The following is a 20,032-nucleotide window of genomic DNA, read 5'->3' on the forward strand; positions in this document are numbered from 1 at the left end:
GGAGAAGACTGCATTTACGACACCAATGGGTCTCTGCGAGTTCAATTGTATGCCGTTCGGGCTCTGCAACGCCCCAGGGACATTCCAAAGGTTGATGGAGTGCTGCTTGGGCCATCACAACTTTGAAATCGTGCTATTGTACCTCCATGACGTCATAGTCTACTCCAAGACCTATGAAGACCACCTGAGGCACTTAGCAGAAGTGTTCGAGTCCTTGTCGGAGTATGGCCTGAAGATAAAGCCGTCCAAATGTCACCTCTTGAAGCCAAAGGTACAGTACCTGGGTCATGTGGTCAGCGCAGAAGGTGTGGCACCTGATCCGGAGAAAGTCACCGTAATCAAGGACTGGCCAAGACCCACCACGGTAAAGGAGGTGCGGCAGTTCCTTGGGCTGGTGGGCTACTACCGAAGGTTCATTGATGGTTTCACCAAGATAGCAGCGCCTCTTCAAGATCTCCTGGTGGGCCAGCCAAAGAAGGCTAAGAAGCAAAGCCCTCCATTTGAATGGAACAGTCAAATAGAAACATTTTTTGTCCAGCTGACAGGGGCTCTCACGGGAGAATAAATTCTGGCCTACCCTGACTACAGCCAGCCGTTTGTACTGTACACAGACGCCAGCAACGTGGGACTGTGAGCAGTTCTGTCCTAGGTGCAGGGAGGCCAGGAGAAGGTGATAGCTTACGCCAGTAGGAAGCTTCGTCCCACAGAAAGGAATCCAGAAAACTACAGTTCCTTCAAGCTGGAGTTCCTTGCTATTGTTTGGGCAGTGACTGAACGCTTCAAGCACTATCTGGCATCGGCCAAGTTCACCATCTTCACGGACAACAATCCGTTGACACATCTGGCAACAGCCAAGTTAGGTGCGTTGGAGCAGCGATGGATGGCCCGGCTGTCTAACTTTGACTTTACCATCAAGTACCGGGCTGGCAAGAAGAATAACAATGCTGATGCGCTGTCCAGAATGCCTCACTTACCTGAGTCTGGAGAAGACCTGGACGAACTCGAAGAGATAGAGTTACTGGCTTTCCATCACCAAGATGTTTCCCAGTGTGAGCATGCTGTAGGAGTGAAGCGCTCGAGCCAGCACGAGGTCTCGGTCAACCCATTACTCCACCATAATTGGGAAGAGACACAGAATGGTGACCCGGCCGTGCGATTGGTCAAAGAAAAGCTAGCACAAGCTGAGACCCATCTCGGTTCAGACGCTCCACAAGAAGCCCAGCAGTTGTGGAAGGAGAGGGGACGACTGTTCACCTACCAAGGCAAGCTCTGCAATAGATATGTCAACTGGCGAACGAATGAACTCGTCTGGCAGATAGTGGTCCCACAGAGGGATGCTCCAATGGTCCTAGCAGCTTACCATGATAAAGCAGGACACTTTGGGTGGAAGAAGTTGGAGACCCTACTCCGCGATCGGTTCTACTGGGTGCACATGAGAAAGACAGTCGAGAAGTGGTGCCGAGACTGTGGTCCGTGTAACCTGAGGCGGAAGGATGATGCCAGCCAGAGGTCTCCCCTACAGCCAATTGTTACGAAGCAGCCCCTGGAGTTGGTGGCCCTGGACCACGTGAAGTTAACAAAAAGCCGGTCAGGCTATGTGTACGCCCTCACCATTGTGGACCATTACTCTCGTTTCCTGGTAGTAGTGCCTGTGAAGGACCAGACAGCCAGAACAGCAGCTAGAGCGTTTCAGGCATACTTTTGTCGACCTCACGGTTATCCGGAAAGGGTACTGACTGATCAAGGTCCTGCATTCGAGGCAGAAGTGTTCCAAGAGTTCTGTAACATGTAAGGCTGTAAGAAAATCAGAACAACACCGTACCACCCCCAAACCAATGGGTTGTGCGAGAAGATGAACCATGTGGTTATTGATATGCTCAAGACTCTACCTCTGGAAGAAAGAAACCAGTGGCCAGAGAAGTTACCAGATCTGGTAGACCTGTATAACCATATCCCAGTAAACTCGACCAACTGCAGCCCTGCTTACTTGATGCGAGCAAGACCTGGCAAGTTACCTGTAGACTTTGAGATGGGAACTGTGTCACCTGAAGCGGTTCAAGAGATAGAAGATTGGGATACCGAGCGACAACAGCAGTACCGCAGAGTCCAGGAATGTGTAGAAAAGAGCCTGTCCCAAGCAAGAACGAGACAAGAGCAGAACTACAATCAAACAGCCCCAGCAACTCCCTTAGCACCTGGAGAACAGGTCCTCAAGAAAAAGCAGAGGGCGCATAAATTGGATGATCAGTGGGAGAATGAACCCTACACCATTATTCCCTCCAACTTTGACATTAGTAAGGTATGCCTCATAAGCAAAGATGAAGGCAAGACTTATCAAACAGTGTCCAGAGACCGCCTGAAAGCGTGCCCTGAGCGGTGCAAAATCCAAAAAGAAGTGGAAGAAATTCAAGAAAAAGAGGGCGAGATGATACAAACAATCCTTGGCAAATTCCCCAAAACTTGGACCCGAATAAATAATGCCATAGTGGTACCAGTCTTGACGTTCCCGCAGTTGGTCGAGCCAGAGACAGAAGAGGTTCCAGATCCACCTAAGGAACTGTCCGACCCAACACCAGATGACACGCCAGCAGTGGAACAGGAGAATCAACCCCCTGCCAGTGGTGAACCTGCCGTACCCTTGGTGAATCTGAGACCCCGTAGGCAACCAACACGCATACCTGTCAGGGTTAGGCCTACCAGTGACACGGAGGGGGCAGACACTCCAAGTAGTCAGGGACAAACCCCAGAGCTACGCCGGTCCCAACGTAGCACTCGGGGACAGCCCCCTCCAAGGTATAGAACATAGAAAGTAAAATACCTAACAGAGTGTAAATATTTATGTGAAAATGTCTTGTATGTAATGTTTTGCTTTAGGTGATTAAGTAAATGGACAATTGGGCCACTGGACTATGGGTGGCCAACACTCTAATTGTAGATAGTTAGCACCAGTGTGCTCAACACCCCTGAAGAAAAACCCGTCCGGCGTGCATAGAGTGGGGTCATCAATGCTCTGACGCACGCCCAGAGCCTACGTTGGGGGTTTTATCGCGGCGGGTCCCCCATGGAGCAGTGTAATGGACACCCGGCAGGGAGCCACACTGGACTCTTATAGTTGTTTAAGGTTGTAACATGTTATGTCTTGTTTTGTTTTCTTCAGTCCGGGAGAACTGAGTTTAACTAAGGGGGAGTGTGGCGCCCCAGGACCTGGTCGCCACAACAGCATTGCCCCTCCAAAGGGTTAATGCTGAGCCTGGAGGTAATTGGGAGGTCTATTGGCCAGTAAGTTTAACATCCAACGCAGTTCTCCCTCAGACCAGCAGGGGGAGCTCTGAACCTGGAGTTCCAGGGAGCATTCCTTAAGTCTGGCCTGAGGGAAGAGTTAGTGTTCAGTCTGTAGAGAGAAGTGATAGCAAGCAGACGCAGAGTAGTGCTGTCCTCTGGAACTGGGGCCTAGAGCTGGAGCAGCCTGGCCCAGTGAGGCAGGAGGAGCAGAGAGGCAAAGGAGAGACTCGGACATCGGAGTCTGTGGCCACCAGGGCCTAAAATACTCCCTGGTAGCCGAATCCGAAGGGCAGGAGAGCTGCAAGCACCTGGCCCATAAACCGCCCGAAGGTACAGCTGCATCATCAGGGCCCGGTGTGGACTCCAGCAGAGAACCACCAGAGAGGGCCTGCGCAGCCTACCACAGAGGGAAAGGGACATACCACCGGTCCCAGCAGCAAGAGGCCTCACACAGCAGTGGCGGCTTAATAGCCGCAAACCACAGGTGGCGTCACGAAATAAAAACTTTAATTGCTCCCAAGTCACCAGCCATATTTAACTGACACCCACCAGGGCCATGGAGTCGGGCCCCGCCACCACTGACGACCTCCGGACTAGTCCGGCCCGGCACTGGGTGTCCCACAGCCCTGGGGTGGGCGAGTCACTTGCTCCTACCTGTCACGCTCCCCGATCCCCGTGCTGCGCTCCCCGGCCCTCGTGCTGCGCTCCCCGGTCCTCGTACTGCGCTCCCCGGTCCCCGTGCTGCGCTACCCGGTTCCCGTGCTATGCTCCCCGGTTCCCGACGGCGCGCTCCGCTCACCACTCCCGCTCCCGGTTCTCCTGCTCCTTCTTCCTCGCCAGGATCCTCCAGGCGTTCCCGCTCCAGGCGTCCCTCTGCATCACAGGACACCCTGCCCGGCACTCCTGCTTCCTCAGCGCTGCTTCCTTCCCTGGTATCTGGCACTCAGGCCTCGCGCATGCGCGTTAGGGCGCGCGCGCGGTCATTCACCCTTTCTTAAAGGGACAGCACCCAGAAAAAGGATATTGGCTTGCAGGTACAGGGTATAAGAGGATTCTTATTCCAGGTGGGCGGGGCCTGTTCTACGTGTTTGTTAGACTAGGAGTTCAGGTCCCCGTATTGCTTTGCTCTGTATTAACCCTGTCCTGTCTCGTAGAGCCTGTCCTGCCACGCCAGCCGCTCCGAACCACGTCCATTACAGTACCCTGACGGTGACTTCGGCGGATGTTCCACCACCTCTGCAGCTCCGCCAGTCTCCAGTCCCTGGCTCCGTTGGGTGACCCGTCCCATCGCTCAGCAGGTTCCGGATCCCGCCTGACCCTTCAACCGGGCCTCGGACCCTGAGCCTCGTCACCCGGACTACCGTCCAGAACTCCGTGTGTTCAGCAACATCCACCTTTCCAGCTCCCCTACGGACTGTCTGGCTACCAATAGTGCTTCGGCTGCCGTGCATCAAGACCCTCTGGCGGGGTGACCGGCCTGGCTGCCTCCTCAAGGGAAACCGGTGTACGGTCCAGAGTCTCCACCACCCGGACGTAACAGCTAGAACAGGCCATGGATCCCGCCGAAGCACTAGCGGCCTTGCAGCAGGAACTCGTACGACAGCGCGAGACCCAGACCCGCATGCTGTCCTTCATGTCTTCTGTGGATACCCGCCTGAACACGCTACAAGCAACGGCCACGTCCTTGGCATCTCAGGTTTCCACTGCACAATCCACGGCCGCAGCTCCTGTGGCAGCCTCCTCGGATGCTTCCAAACTCAGTTTGGCCTCACCACCCCGGTATGCCGGAGATCCCAAGACCTGCAGGGGATTTATAAATCAATGCTCCCTTCATTTCAAGCTGCTGCCGCACCTTTTTGCCTCTGACCAAGCCAAGGTCGCGTTCATCATGTCCCATCTAGAGGGAGAGGCACTGGCTTGGATGAACCCCTTGTGGGAGAAGGAGGATCCGGTCACCACCGACATCCAGGAGTTCCTGCAGGCTTTTCGTAGCACCTTTGACGAGCCCGGACGCGCCTCCGCGTCTGCCTCCTCCCTCCTCCGGCTACGTCAGGGGACTCTGATGGTGGGCCAATATGCGATTCGTTTTCGTACCTTGGCCTCGGAACTAGGGTGGAACAATGAGGCCCTAACCGCCGCCTTCTGGGAGGGACTCTCGGGTCGTATTAAAGATGAGCTGGCTGGTCGTGACGTGCCTTACACCCTGGATGCCCTGATTGCTCTAGCGACTCGAGTGGATCTTCGCTTTCAGGAACGGTCCAAAGAGGTGTCCCGCGAGAGGCGTCCGATAAGGCACTCCTCTCCACCCAAGAAGTCCATCGCTCCCCAGTTGGCGTCACCTGGCGCGTCTACCTACGAGCCCATGCAGATTGACCGCCTGAGGCAGTCTGAGCAACGCAGAGCAGAACGACTAGCAAAGGGTCTCTGCTTCTACTGCGGTGATGGCACACACCTGCTACGCTCTTGTCCCGAGAAGCCGGGAAACTCCAAAGCCTAGGCTTGGTAGGAGAGGCCACCCTAGGTGCTGGGACTCTCTCAGACTCCGTTACCTGGACTATTCAAGTCACTACAGAAGAGACCCGGTTCACGGCAGAGGCGTATCTCGATTCCGGAGCAGCAGGCAACTTCATCCAGCAGGCCACGGTGGATAAGTACCAGGTGCCTGTCCTCCCACTAGAAAAACCGCTGGTGATCGCCTCTGTAGATGGGAGACCTCTCTCTGACACCGTCTCACTGATCACCAAGCCTGTGGAAGTACGGATCGGTGCCCTGCACACCGAGAAGATCGCCTTCTACGTCCTCCCGCGCATGTCTCATCAGGTCCTGCTGGGACTCCCATGGTTACGGGCACACGAACCGTCGGTCAGCTGGAGTACAGGTGACATTACCCGATGGGGCTCCTCGTGTCACGAGAGATGTCTGAAATCCATCCAGCCCATACAACGACCTCCGGTTCCAGAGTCTCCACCAGGACTACCTTCTGCCTACTGGTCCTTCTCGGACGTTTTCGATAAAAAGGAGTCAGAGGTACTACCACCTCATCGTCCCTACGACTGTGCCATCGATCTACTGCCAGGAACTACGCCTCCTAGAGGAAGGATATACCCCTTGTCCCCTGCCGAAACACGGGCTATGTCTGCCTATATCACCGAGAGCCTGGCTAAGGGGTTCATTCGGAGATCTTCGTCCCCTGCCGGAGCAGGTTTTTTCTTCGTCAAGAAGAAGGAAGGTGATCTGCGCCCTTTCATTGACTACCGGGGATTAAACCAGATCACCGTAAAAAACAAATACCCTCTGCCACTTATCCCCGAACTATTCGATCGGCTCCGAGGAGCTTGTGTATTCACCAAGTTGGACCTCCGTGGGGCCTATAACCTGGTTCGCATTCGCTCTGGAGACGAATGGAAGACCGCATTCAACACTCGGGATGGGCACTACGAGTATTGTGTCATGCCCTTTGGGCTGTGTAATGCTCCGGCAGTCTTCCAAGAATTGGTGAACGACGTGTTCAGGGATCTCCTCTATGTCTGTGTCGTGGTATATCTGGATGACATCCTGGTCTTCTCTCCGGACCTACAGACGCACAGAGAGAACGTGCAGCTAGTTCTCCAGAGGCTTAGAGAGAACCGTTTGTACGCCAAGTATGAGAAGTGCGTCTTTGAAAAATCGTCTCTTCCCTTCCTGGGTTATGTAATCTCGGACACTGGCCTGCAGATGGACCCAGAGAAAGTGTCTGCCATCATCAACTGGCCTCCTCCTTCCGGACTGAAGGCTATCCAACGCTTTCTCGGCTTTGCGAACTATTATCGTCAATTCATCCCGCACTTCTCTGCCTTGACCGCGCCTCTCTCTGCCTTGACTAAGAAAGGAGCTAATCCTAAGGACTGGCCACCGGCGGCCGATGCCGCGCTCTGCTTCTTGAAACAGGCTTTTGCTTCTTCCCCGGTTCTCCATCGCCCTGAATTGAACCGACAGTTCACCTTAGAGGTAGATGCCTCCTCCTCAGGAGCCGGGGCAGTGTTGATGCAGAACTCCTCCTCCGGAAAGATGGTCACTTGTGGATTCTTCTCCAAGAGCTTCTCGGCACCCGAACGCAACTACACCATCGGAGATCGGGAACTACTGGCCGTTAAGCTGGCCTTGGAGGAATGGCGCTACCTCTTGGAGGGAGCGGTATACCCTGTGATCATATACACGGACCACAAGAATCTGGAGTACCTGCGGTCAGCCCAAAGACTGAACCCGCGACAAGCCCGCTGGTCCTTGTTTTTTGCTCGATTTGATTTTCAACTCCATTTTCGGCCTGCGGATAAGAACGTGCGGGCAGACGCTTTGTCCAGGTCCTTCGTGCCCGTGGAGTTGGAGGAGGAGACGTTCCAGCCCATCATCAACCCCAATAAAGTCATTCCGGTGACTCCTGTCGCTCTAACGCAGATACCCCCTGGGAAAACCTATGTCTCAGATACTGACAGACAGAGAGTCCTGCACTGGGGCCATGCCTCGAAGATCGCCGGCCATGCTGGTCAGAAGACTTGGAGTACGATTGTCCGTCACTACTGGTGGCCGTCCCTCCGTAAAGACGTCGCAACCTTCATCTCAGCCTGTCCGTCCTGTGCCCGGAACAAGACACCCAAGCACCTACCATATGGACGTCTTCTGCCTCTGCCCATTCCTTCCGTTCCGTGGCAATATATTGCAATGGACTTCATTACGGACTTACCCTTATCCTCCGGACACACGGTCATATGGGTTGTGGTGGATCGCTTCTCAAAGATGGCTCACTTCGTTCCCATGGCCGGGCTGCCCTCTGCCCAGGAGCTAGCTGACTCCTTCATACAGCACATATTCCGATTGCATGGCTTCCCCGCACACATTGTGTCCGACAGAGGAACTCAGTTTACCTCGCGCTTCTGGAGGGCTCTCTGCAAACATCTGGGAGTATCCTTGGACTTTTCTTCGGCCTATCATCCTCAGTCGAATGGCCAAGTGGAACGGGTCAATCAGATCCTGACCTCCTTCCTGCGCCACTACGTCAACATCCATCATGACGATTGGTCCACGCTCCTACCTTGGGCTGAATTCTCCCACAACCAACACATCAGCGAGTCCACCTCCAGCTCTCCCTTCCAGGTCGTTTACGGACTTCAGCCTTCTGTTCCGTTGCCAGTATCCTCGGCTTCCGATGTCCCCGCAGCAGATGCTCTGGTTCGGGACTTCTCAGCCATATGGAACTTTGTCAAGTCTTCCCTAGAACGTGCTTCTTTGCGCATGAAGAGACTTGCGGACAAGAGGCGCCTGGATCCCCCGTGTTTCTCCCCAGGTGATCTGGTCTGGCTTGCATCCAGATATGTCCGATTGAAGTTACCATCGTACAAGTTGAGTCCTCGTTACATCGGGCCGTTTAAAGTCATCAGCAAGATTAATGCAGTCTCCTACAAGCTGCAGCTCCCGGCCACGATGCGGATACCCAACTCCTTCCATGTCTCCTTGCTCAAGCCTGTTGTCCTTGGTCCCTTCTCCGCTGGTCTCGGTACTTCTCCTCCTCCCATCGCTGACGATGACATCTATGCGGTAAGGGATATCGTGGCCATGAAGACCGTGCGAGGTCGACAATACTTCCTGGTGGACTGGGCGGGTTATGGTCCTGAGGATAGGTCCTGGGAGCCCCGGGAGAATGTTGGCACTCCTCTGATTCGTGCCTTCCTGTCCCGGTTGCGGGGAGGGGGGCGTGGGGGAGTGGGTACTGTCACGCTCCCCGATCCCCGTGCTGCGCTCCCCGGCCCTCGTGCTGCGCTCCCCGGTCCTCGTACTGCGCTCCCCGGTCCCCGTGCTGCGCTACCCGGTTCCCGTGCTATGCTCCCCGGTTCCCGACGGCGCGCTCCGCTCACCACTCCCGCTCCCGGTTCTCCTGCTCCTTCTTCCTCGCCAGGATCCTCCAGGCGTTCCCGCTCCAGGCGTCCCTCTGCATCACAGGACACCCTGCCCGGCACTCCTGCTTCCTCAGCGCTGCTTCCTTCCCTGGTATCTGGCACTCAGGCCTCGCGCATGCGCGTTAGGGTGCGCGCGCGGTCATTCACCCTTTCTTAAAGGGCCAGCACCCAGAAACAGGATATTGGCTTGCAGGTACAGGGTATAAGAGGATTTTTATTCCAGGTGGGCGGGGCCTGTTCTACGTGTTTGTTAGACTAGGAGTTCAGGTCCCCGTATTGCTTTGTTCTGTATTAACCCTGTCCTGTCTCGTAGAGCCTGTCCTGCCACGCCAGCCGCTCCGAACCACGTCCATTACAGTACCCTAACGGTGACTTCGGCGGATGTTCCTCCACCTCTGCAGCTCCGCCAGTCTCCAGTCCCTGGCTCCGTTGGGTGACCCGTCCCATCGCTCAGCAGGTTCTGGATCCCGCCTGACCCTTCAACCCGGCCTCGGACCCTGAGCCTCGTCACCCGGACTACCGTCCAGAACTCCATGTGTTCAGCAACATCCACCTTTCCAGCTCCCCTACGGACTGTCTGGCTACCAATAGTGCTTCGGCTGCCGTGCATCAAGACCCTCTGGCGGGGTGACCGGCCTGGCTGCCTCCTCAAGGGAAACCGGTGTACGGTCCAGAGTTTCCACCACCCGGACGTAACACTACCCCTTTGTGCCAGATTCTGTTCCCCATAGACCTTACATGGGGACCAGCTACCCTGGACTGCATGTAACTCTCCTTCCATTTTTTTTTCCGGTTCGCAAAAAAACAAACAACGGAAGTCACACAGATGACACATGGACCGTATATGGAACAGAATGGGACGGATGCGGTTGTCACACAGATGCATCCGTTGAAAAACAGGACCATTTTTTGCGGACCGCAAAAACGGAACGGTCGTGTGAATGTAGCCTCTAATCTTACCCATTTATTTGTTTTTTCTATTTGTTTGGTTTTCTAAAAATTGTCTGTCCTTGATTTTTGATGTCATAAAAAAAAAAAAGAGAAGTTGGAAACCTTGGTATACATGCTTGTGTGCTATGTGTGTGTATACATGTGTGTGCATGGTCAGTGTATATATGTGTGTATGTGCTCTGTGTATACATGCGTGTATGTTCTGTGTGCATATACATATGTAACATAAAGTGTTTGTCTCATAATATGTGCATGTAGCATCCACATTTATAAATCCTGGCAGCACTGATAAGAGTTGATAGGTGTAAACATGTTGGCAATCACCCAACGAACAAGCAAAATGATGCTCAATCATCAAGTGATTGGATTGTTTATGGTGGAACAATAATAAATATTCTCAGGACATTGCCCGATGCAGATCTTTTGCTGACAACACGATACTGTAGATGACAGACTAATCTACTAATGATCGTTCTTCATTATCCCGTGTAAAGAGGCTGGTAAAAAAAAGTGGTGAACAACTTCAACATTATTGATCACACTTGTTTAAAGCTCTGAATTCAGCGCATGTAAATGTCATGTAAATGGTTAAGTATAGTGCAATATGTGAGCATATAGGGCCCTACCTTGTCTAAAACCAGCCCTGACCCTGACTGTACAATGAAATTGTATAAACCCTGATTGAACAAACCCTGATTGCAGTGGCATACTGACAATGGCGGCAGCCCATGCGGATGCTATGGGGCACGTGAGTCCGGAGGGGCCCAGTGTCAGTGCCAGCACTGAGCCTTCCCTGCCAGGCATGACACTTTCAACTGTGTCGGTATCGCAGATGCCAATACAGTTTAAAGTAGAATCTCAGCACCAAATAAGACAAAATAACTTCATAGATGCTGCAAAAAGTGAACATTTATTCCGATATAGCACCACAGAAAACTCCACCGTTTTGACCTCTTCGAGGCATTTTTTCAAGGAAGCTCTATACACATGTGGTGGATCCCCTACAGCACATGCTGCCAAACCCCACCTGGTGCTAAATACTTTAATCCCTTATTGGACATGCCTGTAGTTTGGCACTTTCTACATAGATAGCCTTCACTTTTTGCAGCATTCATGAACTTATTTAGCCTTATTTGGTGCTGAGGTTCTACTTTCTGCTATTGGGGACTTTGTCCTTTCCTCGAGCACAATACTTCACACTCAGTGTGCCGGATCTTTACTACATTGGTGGGCAGTGTAGTGCATAATGAAACTGCCCCAGACTGTGCAGCAAGGGGTTAACCTCCAATGCTGTATTTGTCCAGCCCCCTCTCCCGTCCAGGCCCTGCTCTTCCTGTGTTTGGGAGGGGACACCGTCCCGGCCCCTCCCGATTTCCCAATCCCACCTATAGGGTGTAATTGCTACCTATATATTGGGGTCCGGGGCGGTGTCCGGCCTCTTCCCCTGGTTTCCCAGGATCCGGCAGCAGCTCTGCCCGGTGGAAGCAGGAGAAACCCGATGGACCCTCAGATCGAGACGCTGCGGGCCCATGCGCGGCAGGAAGGTGAGAGATGGCTAGCCCGTTTATTTGCGGAGCTCAGCTGTCCTCAGTCATAGTTAGGGGATGTACTGCCGAGCGCTGCAGTGCCTGCTGGGGAAATGTCTTTTCCCTCGGGTGCTGTACCGCCAGGCCGCCGCTCGTCACGATGCTCCCGCCCCCCTAAATGATTCAGCCCGTCTGCACGCCCGGTCTCTGTCCCTGGAGGCCGCAGCAGCAGAGCGCGGAATTTGGCCACGCCTGCTTCTCCTCCAGTTCTCTTACGTGAGCCAGCATTCTCCTCAGCGCCGCCATTTTACCCCCTTCGGTCGGATTCCCGTGCATGCTCTGCTCCACGTGCGTCCTCTGCTCCTTCCCTGTCCCTGCTTCCAGTAGCTGCAGCAGGCTGTAATACACTCCCCTGAGTGTCGCTCCCTCAGCCCCCCCTCCCTGCTGTTTCCACAGCACAGTTTAGGTCACCTCCCCCCACCTCCTCTACAGCTCCCAGCACGTTTAGTTCATTGATACAACGGCAGTGTTACATTAACCCCTCATATTCTGCCATGCAATAATAACACCTTTGCCTCCTCTTCTGGAGAGGCTTTGGGCTCTGTGCCTGCTGAACAGCCTGCAGCCCTGACCCAGTGACACAAATAGTACCCCCCTCCAACCCTAACCCACCCCCCTGTGCTGCATACTACTCCTGGTCAGCAAAGTTCACAATTAACCCTTGATGGCAAGCTGTAGCTGCATTCAGTTTACCACCTACCTTAACTCCCCCCCACAGTTGCTGCAGCTTTTGCCTGCTTCCCATGTTAATTCACAACTTCTTATGCCCAATCTCCAAATCATCGCAGACCCCAGGGGTCTCGCTTATGTCCTATCCAGTGATCAGTCCTGCCCTCCCTCTGCGTCGCGTCGGTTGGATCGGCATAGTCAGCGCCGCTTGTCGGATCACAGGAGGCGCTCGAGGCATTCTTCACGGAATTCCTCCCGTACGCGCAGAAGCTGACATTCATGTTCGTCTGGTAGAATTCGCCGTTCCAGGTCCTCCAGGCGGCGCTCTCCCTCTACGTCATCAGAGGGGTCAAGCGTCTCGAGGGCGACTGGTGAGCGTGCACGGACATCTATGGCGCAGCCTGTGGGGATGCAAGGAGCACTGTTTACTACTGAACTGCCCGGGGATGTGAGGGATGCCCCTTCCCACGTCAGCGGTGGTGTATGAACGGCGACTCCCCCACGGATGGCATCCACTTCCGCATCCGGTAAGTTCACGAAGGCTTGGGGGGTTTTAGACAGTTCAGCATTACCGCCGGTCCTGAAGGCCTTGGCAGATCATCTGGCTAAGCAGGGTTTGTCAATGCAGTCCGTCACAACAACCCCCTCAGGCAAGTATACACAAGAATTCCTTTTTCTGCGGGGTTACCCCGCTAGGTTCTCATGTAGAAAACGTTGTGACAATGCTTATATTGATATATGGTCTCTAATTTTCCTGACCAACATACTGTTGATAAGGAACGCAGGTTTTTCTTGGACAAGTCATATGATAGAAAGCCTAGAATAGCGCAAAAAAAAAAAAAAATACTTGGGAAAAGTATTATGAGGATTTTTCATCATCGGCTTGCTCTTACACCCTGGCAACGGTTTGAGTGTTCGAGCCATGGATTTCTGGCTTAGGTTAATGACCGTACAGAAGCCAGTATACCACTTTTCAATCCACGGCCACTGTGCTGGGAGCTTCACAAGGTCCAGTCATGGTGGCCGTGCGCCGCCCAGGAGCTTGTTGGTTGTTTAATGATTGACACTTCTAGTTCTTTGGGTTATGCAATCCTAGCACGAGTGTTCTGCTTGCTGTGGAGCCATTTGGCTGTTAGATGCCCTCGCCCTCCTCCCAAGCTCATCGGTAAAAATGGTACAAATGTCTCAGATGACTCCGGGTAAGTTACCCGAGATGCCCCTTGTGGCTTAACAAATATAAGGTTGCGCTGGTCATATCTGTTTTGTATTTTTCTTTCATTTTCTCCATTCTATTTAATTTTTCTAATCGCTTCCTTATTGTCCCTAAAAGGAACAGAAGCAGGTAAATTTCAATTGATACACCACCTACTGTATTTCACCCACACGGCGGGTCTGTTAATCATGGTATCCCTCCTGAGTAAGCTTTGATTTCTGTGACTTTTCAGTGCACCGTAATTTCTCTTATTCGGGAGTTTGGACGCAGTGCACTTTTGCTTAATCTGATATCGAATCTGTTTTGTCCGTTACCTGTTCATCCGTACTGTTCCATATTTTGGGTTGTTGCGTGTATGGCAATTTTATTACGATTCTTTACTTCCCATGGGATGCTTTATGTCATTCCATTATTTTTAACTCTTCAGTTCATTTCTTCAATGGGTGCGGTGGTGTGAGACGGTCTCAATTTGTCACTCACTTCTTGATGATTTTCTTTAATTGCCCTAGTGACTTCGATGAATTCAAACAGTTTTTTGACATTTTTCAGTTGATATTGAGTTTGTTGTCCCTAAAAGTAGGGCCAGGAAAGATTCAGACCCTGTTTCAGTTGTGTGTCGGTTTTGTTTTTGTACGGTGCAGTCTTAAAGGGATTTTCTGCACACCATAAAAATACATTCACTTTGTCTGGTTGGTAATTCTGTTGGACAATTTTGTTGCTTATGTGATGTTATATTACTGAACGGCAGCATTAGTGAGGTCAGAATTACAGCTTGAGCTAATTAAAATTACTGGCATAGTATGGTTATAAGTATTTGTGTCTTTACAGGAAAGTTACATTGCACCAAATGCAGTTCACCGCCTCTCATTGTCCACCAGAGGGGCGCTTCACCCTCAGGATTATTGTGTTCACCAGAGGGGCGCTTCACCCTGACCACAGGATTATTGTGTTCACCAGAGGGGCGCTTCACCCTGACCACAGGATTATTGTGTTCACCAGAGGGGCGCTTCACCCTGACCACAGGATTCATAAGTCCACCAGAAGGGCGCTTCACCTTGACCACAGGATTACGTATTACTTCTGACTTACTGACTTGGTTTCAATTCCTTTCCACCTTTAATGAGTGCATGTACAACATGTGTTCTGTGGTGTCTAGCCAGGTATTATGTTTGCTCCACAATGCGTCTTTTCCGATGGTTTAGCGCTGTTTTAGTCAATTGCGGGGTGACGGGGCACCTGGCCCTCACCTTAATTTTTGTTTGACTGCCAATTATTCCCTTTCAGAATTGTTTCCTATTGTCATTGCTGAGGAGTTATGGCACAAGTCACTAGCCAACTGTAATATTTTGTTTGTTACGCTGCATGCAATACACATTTGATCCGAGCTTCATGGGCTACGGGTTTTCAGAGTAATACTTTATATTGATTGTCCCGTTTCTTTTACAGAGGTTTTTCAGCTGGTACCCAAGGCCAGCCCGGTGGGTTGCCATTGCCACACTGTTGTGAGATCTTGCCAGGACCAACTCCTGACAGAGATTAGGACTTCAGATTCCCCTTCAAAGTGCCAGCTTTATGGATAGGCTTGAAACAGTGGTTAGGTATAGGTATGCTGGTAGCTGGGCCCCAGTTCTGATAACTTTACCCGTTCGGAGGTTACCCTTCAATATTTGATTCACCTTTATAACCTTGGTTCTTCCGCCTCTGTAGCCTAGAAGCATTTATTTCTATTTTGTTTCAATTTTTTGATGGGATGTTCTACGTTACTAAATCTTTTGTTATTTGCCAATCCCTTTAATGGCTGGTTTAAGTCCCACCAATCCGTAGATAAGAGGCACCCTATTTTACCCAATGCTTCTTCAGTTAATCGACTCTGCAGGACGTTTGTTCAATCCAATGGGAGATATATCTGTTGTCCACAACCTTTAGCTTGGCCTTGTGGCTTAACAAATATAAGGTTGCGCTGGTCATATCTGTTTTGTATTTTTCTTTCATTTTCTCCATTCTATTTAATTTTTCTAATCGCTTCCTTATTGTCCCTAAAAGGAACAGAAGCAGGTAAATTTCAATTGATACACCACCTACTGTATTTCACCCACACGGCGGGTCTGTTAATCATGGTATCCCTCCTGAGTAAGCTTTGATTTCTGTGACTTTTCAGTGCACCGTAATTTCTCTTATACGGGAGTTTGGACGCAGTGCACTTTTGCTTAATCTGATATCGAATCTGTTTTGTCCGTTACCTGTTCATCCGTACTGTTCCATATTTTGGGTTGTTGCGTGTATGGCAATTTTATTACGATTCTTTACTTCCCATGGGATGCTTTATGTCATTCCATTATTTTTAACTCTTCAGTTCATTTCTTCAATGGGTGCGGTGGTGTGAGACGGTCTCAATTTGTCACTCACTTCTTGATGATTTTCTTTAATTGCCCTAGTGACTTCGATGAATTCAAACAGTTTTTTGACATTTTTCAGTTGATATTGAGTTTGTTGTCCCTAAAAGTAGGGCCAGGAAAGATTCAGACCCTGTTTCAGTTGTGTGTCGGTTTTGTTTTTGTACGGTGCAGTCTTAAAGGGATTTTCTGCACACCATAAAAATACATTCACGTTGTCTGGTTGGTAATTCTGTTGGACAATTTTGTTGCTTATGTGATGTTATATTACTGAACGGCAGCATTAGTGAGGTCAGAATTACAGCTTGAGCTAATTAAAATTACTGGCATAGTATGGTTATAAGTATTTGTGTCTTTACAGGAAAGTTACATTGCACCAAATGCAGTTCACCGCCTCTCATTGTCCACCAGAGGGGCGCTTCACCCTCAGGATTATTGTGTTCACCAGAGGGGCGCTTCACCCTGACCACAGGATTATTGTGTTCACCAGAGGGGCGCTTCACCCTGACCACAGGATTATTGTGTTCACCAGAGGGGCGCTTCACCCTGACCACAGGATTCATAAGTCCACCAGAAGGGCGCTTCACCTTGACCACAGGATTACGTATTACTTCTGACTTACTGACTTGGTTTCAATTCCTTTCCACCTTTAATGAGTGCATGTACAACATGTGTTCTGTGGTGTCTAGCCAGGTATTATGTTTGCTCCACAATGCGTCTTTTCCGATGGTTTAGCGCTGTTTTAGTCAATTGCGGGGTGACGGGGCACCTGGCCCTCACCTTAATTTTTGTTTGACTGCCAATTATTCCCTTTCAGAATTGTTTCCTATTGTCATTGCTGAGGAGTTATGGCACAAGTCACTAGCCAACTGTAATATTTTGTTTGTTACGCTGCATGCAATACACATTTGATCCGAGCTTCATGGGCTACGGGTTCTCAGAGTAATACTTTATATTGATTGTCCCGTTTCTTTTACAGAGGTTTTTCAGCTGGTACCCAAGGCCAGCCCGGTGGGTTGCCATTGCCACACTGTTGTGAGATCTTGCCAGGACCAACTCCTGACAGAGATTAGGACTTCAGATTCCCCTTCAAAGTGCCAGCTTTATGGATAGGCTTGAAACAGTGGTTAGGTATAGGTATGCTGGTAGCTGGGCCCCAGTTCTGATAACTTTACCCGTTCGGAGATTACCCTTCAATATTTGATTCACCTTTATAACCTTGGTTCTTCCGCCTCTGTAGCCTAGAAGCATTTATTTCTATTTTGTTTCAATTTTTTGATGGGATGTTCTACGTTACTAAATCTTTTGTTATTTGCCAATCCCTTTAATGGCTGGTTTAAGTCCCACCAATCCGTAGATAAGAGGCACCCTATTTTACCCAATGCTTCTTCAGTTAATCGACTCTGCAGGACGTTTGTTCAATCCAACGGGAGATATATCTGTTGTCCACAACCTTTAGCTTGGCCTTTTCTGGACCCTCTGAGCAGCGAATTCGTCTCACCGTCCAAGAATAATTTTGTTGCCGTCATTTGTGTGCCATACTACTTATTGATCCTTCATGCGTATCCGCATTCAGGAGCCCAAACTGACCAAGTCGCCAGAGATCCTGGGATTAGACTGTCCCAATCCCCCCCCCCCCGCCCGCCTTCCCTTTGCGTTTGACGGAATTTTTGTTTGTCGGACTACTGGTACCTCACCGTTAGTTTATTAGGATGGTTCCCACCTTACTAGGTTTACCGCTCCTTTTTTGGTGCTGTATAACCTCTTGCGGTCCCCCCCGATCACTTTGGACTCATTCCTTTTCATTGTGGCAGCCACTGAGGCTGCCAGGGCGGGTTTTATCAGACTCTGTTATACAGCGTATAGTGGTAGATTGCACTCTGCTTGGGTTGTCAGATATGCACCGATTTATTGCAGGAAGTAACCAATTTTATAGTACATTTACTTTCATTAATTTCTTCAAAGGTTCGGCATTGCAAAAAAAAAAAAAAGAGGTTTTTGGATTGTTGGCCATTTCTACGTGTTTTGGGCTGTTCAGAGAGCTGGTAACCGTCCGGCCGGTCGCAATCTTGGATTCTACCATGTCGAACTGCTTAGTGGTTGGGTTCGAGGCCTGGGATGGCTCAGGTCTTGTTGAGACGGTTGCCATCAGCAGGCAGTTGTCTGCTCCGATGATTTTAGTTGGTAGGTGACAACCGAAGGTTAATGCTTCAAGATGGTGTGCACTTGGCAGATATCGGTCTGGACATATTTTATCTATGATCCAGGGCGGCCTGGAGCAAGCCTTTTTCCAAATGGTGGGGGTCGGAGTTCAGTTTGAGACTGGTCTCCTCCTTGGCATGTGTCAACAGCATTCTGGTGAGAGAGCGGAAGTCCTTGGTCCTGTGGTAGAGTGTCCCTTCTCACCTGGAGTCAAGTTATGTTTTACAAGTTCTAAAGAGTTTGAAAAAGTTTATAAAATATGTATTACAAGTTTTAATGAGTTTGGAAAAGTTTGTAAAATAATAATATATCAGTAAAGCTGTGACCGATATCTGCCAACAAAATGGTGTCTGTGTTTATTTCATTAGGACGGGCCTTTTATTTGGATGCAACGGTTCTTTGTTTTTGTCTGTGCAGTCTTAATACAGTTGAAAGCAATTATATCAGAAGAATATATATACCCCAAGTATAAAATGTATTCTCTTAATATATTAAAATAATTTACCCATAGAGAACAAACATATAATCGTATCAAGAAGATGTATAAATATATATCAGACTACATAATGGTCCAAACCACATATGTTAGACTCCAAAATAAGTATAGATATAGTAAAGGTCCTAGATATAGTTGTTAGAAGGCAAAATTTTCATTATCCAATTCTCCAAGCCAATTCTCTTTACTATCCTAATTACTAAGGGGTACTTTGCACACTACGACATCGCAGGTTAGATGTCCGTGGGGTCAAATCGAAAGTGCCGCACATCCGGCGTCGCTGTCGACATCGGAGTATGTGAATCGTTTTTACTACGATTAACGAGCGCAAAAGCGACGAAATCGTATGATCGCTGTAGCGTCGGTCATTTCCATAATTTCGGAAGGACCGATGTTACGATGTTGTTCCTCGTTCCTGCGGCAGCACACATCGCTGTGTATGAAGCCGCAGGAGCGAGGAACATCGCCTTACCTGCATCACGGCTGCAATGAGGAAGGAAGGAGGTGGGTGGGATGTTTATGTCCCGCTCATCTCCGCCCCCCTGCTTCTATTGGCCGCCTGCCGTGTGACGTCACTGTGACGCCGCATGACCCGCCCCTTAGGAAGGAGGCGGTTCGCCGGCCAGAGCGACGTCACAGGGCAGGTAAGTGCATGTGAAGCTGCCGTAGCAATAATTTTCGCTACGGCAGCTATCACAAGATATCGCAGCTGCGACGGGGGCGGGGACTATCGCACTCGGCATCGCTACCATTGGCTTGCGATGTCGTAGTGTGCAAAGTACTCCTAAGTACGAACAAGGAAAAATGGTTTCCCCCATACAACGGGGTTACCATAAACTCAGTCCCGCCAGTTATTTTTTCTTTCCTTATCCCCAGTAACCACATTCGATGATATTATTATATTATTATTATATTGTTTCCCCAGACTAGTCAACCCTCTTTCCATGCTATCACACCCTGTGGGAGTGATAACATGATTTCCATGAGCTGTTGTCACCGCCAGCCCCTGGAAATTTTGCACACGTGCGCGGCTGTGTTTCTTCAGTGAGCCTCATCTGAGGTTGGGTGTACACGTCCTGGCTACAGAGAGGCACATTGTGCATGATTATATGAACAGCTTCTCCACTCCAGATCATGCGGTGACGCTAGCTTATGGAAATCATGTCATCACACCCACAGGGGTGTGATAGTACGGTAAGAGGGACGACTAGTTTGCGGAAACAACGCCCCTGCAACTAGTCAAAGGCCTAATTAGCATACAAACAGCTCAGGTTATTAGTCCTTTTTTTTTTTTAACAGATATGAATGCT

This window comes from Anomaloglossus baeobatrachus, chromosome 4 (assembly GCF_048569485.1).
Source record: "Anomaloglossus baeobatrachus isolate aAnoBae1 chromosome 4, aAnoBae1.hap1, whole genome shotgun sequence".
Taxonomy (NCBI): Eukaryota; Metazoa; Chordata; class Amphibia; order Anura; family Aromobatidae; genus Anomaloglossus; species Anomaloglossus baeobatrachus.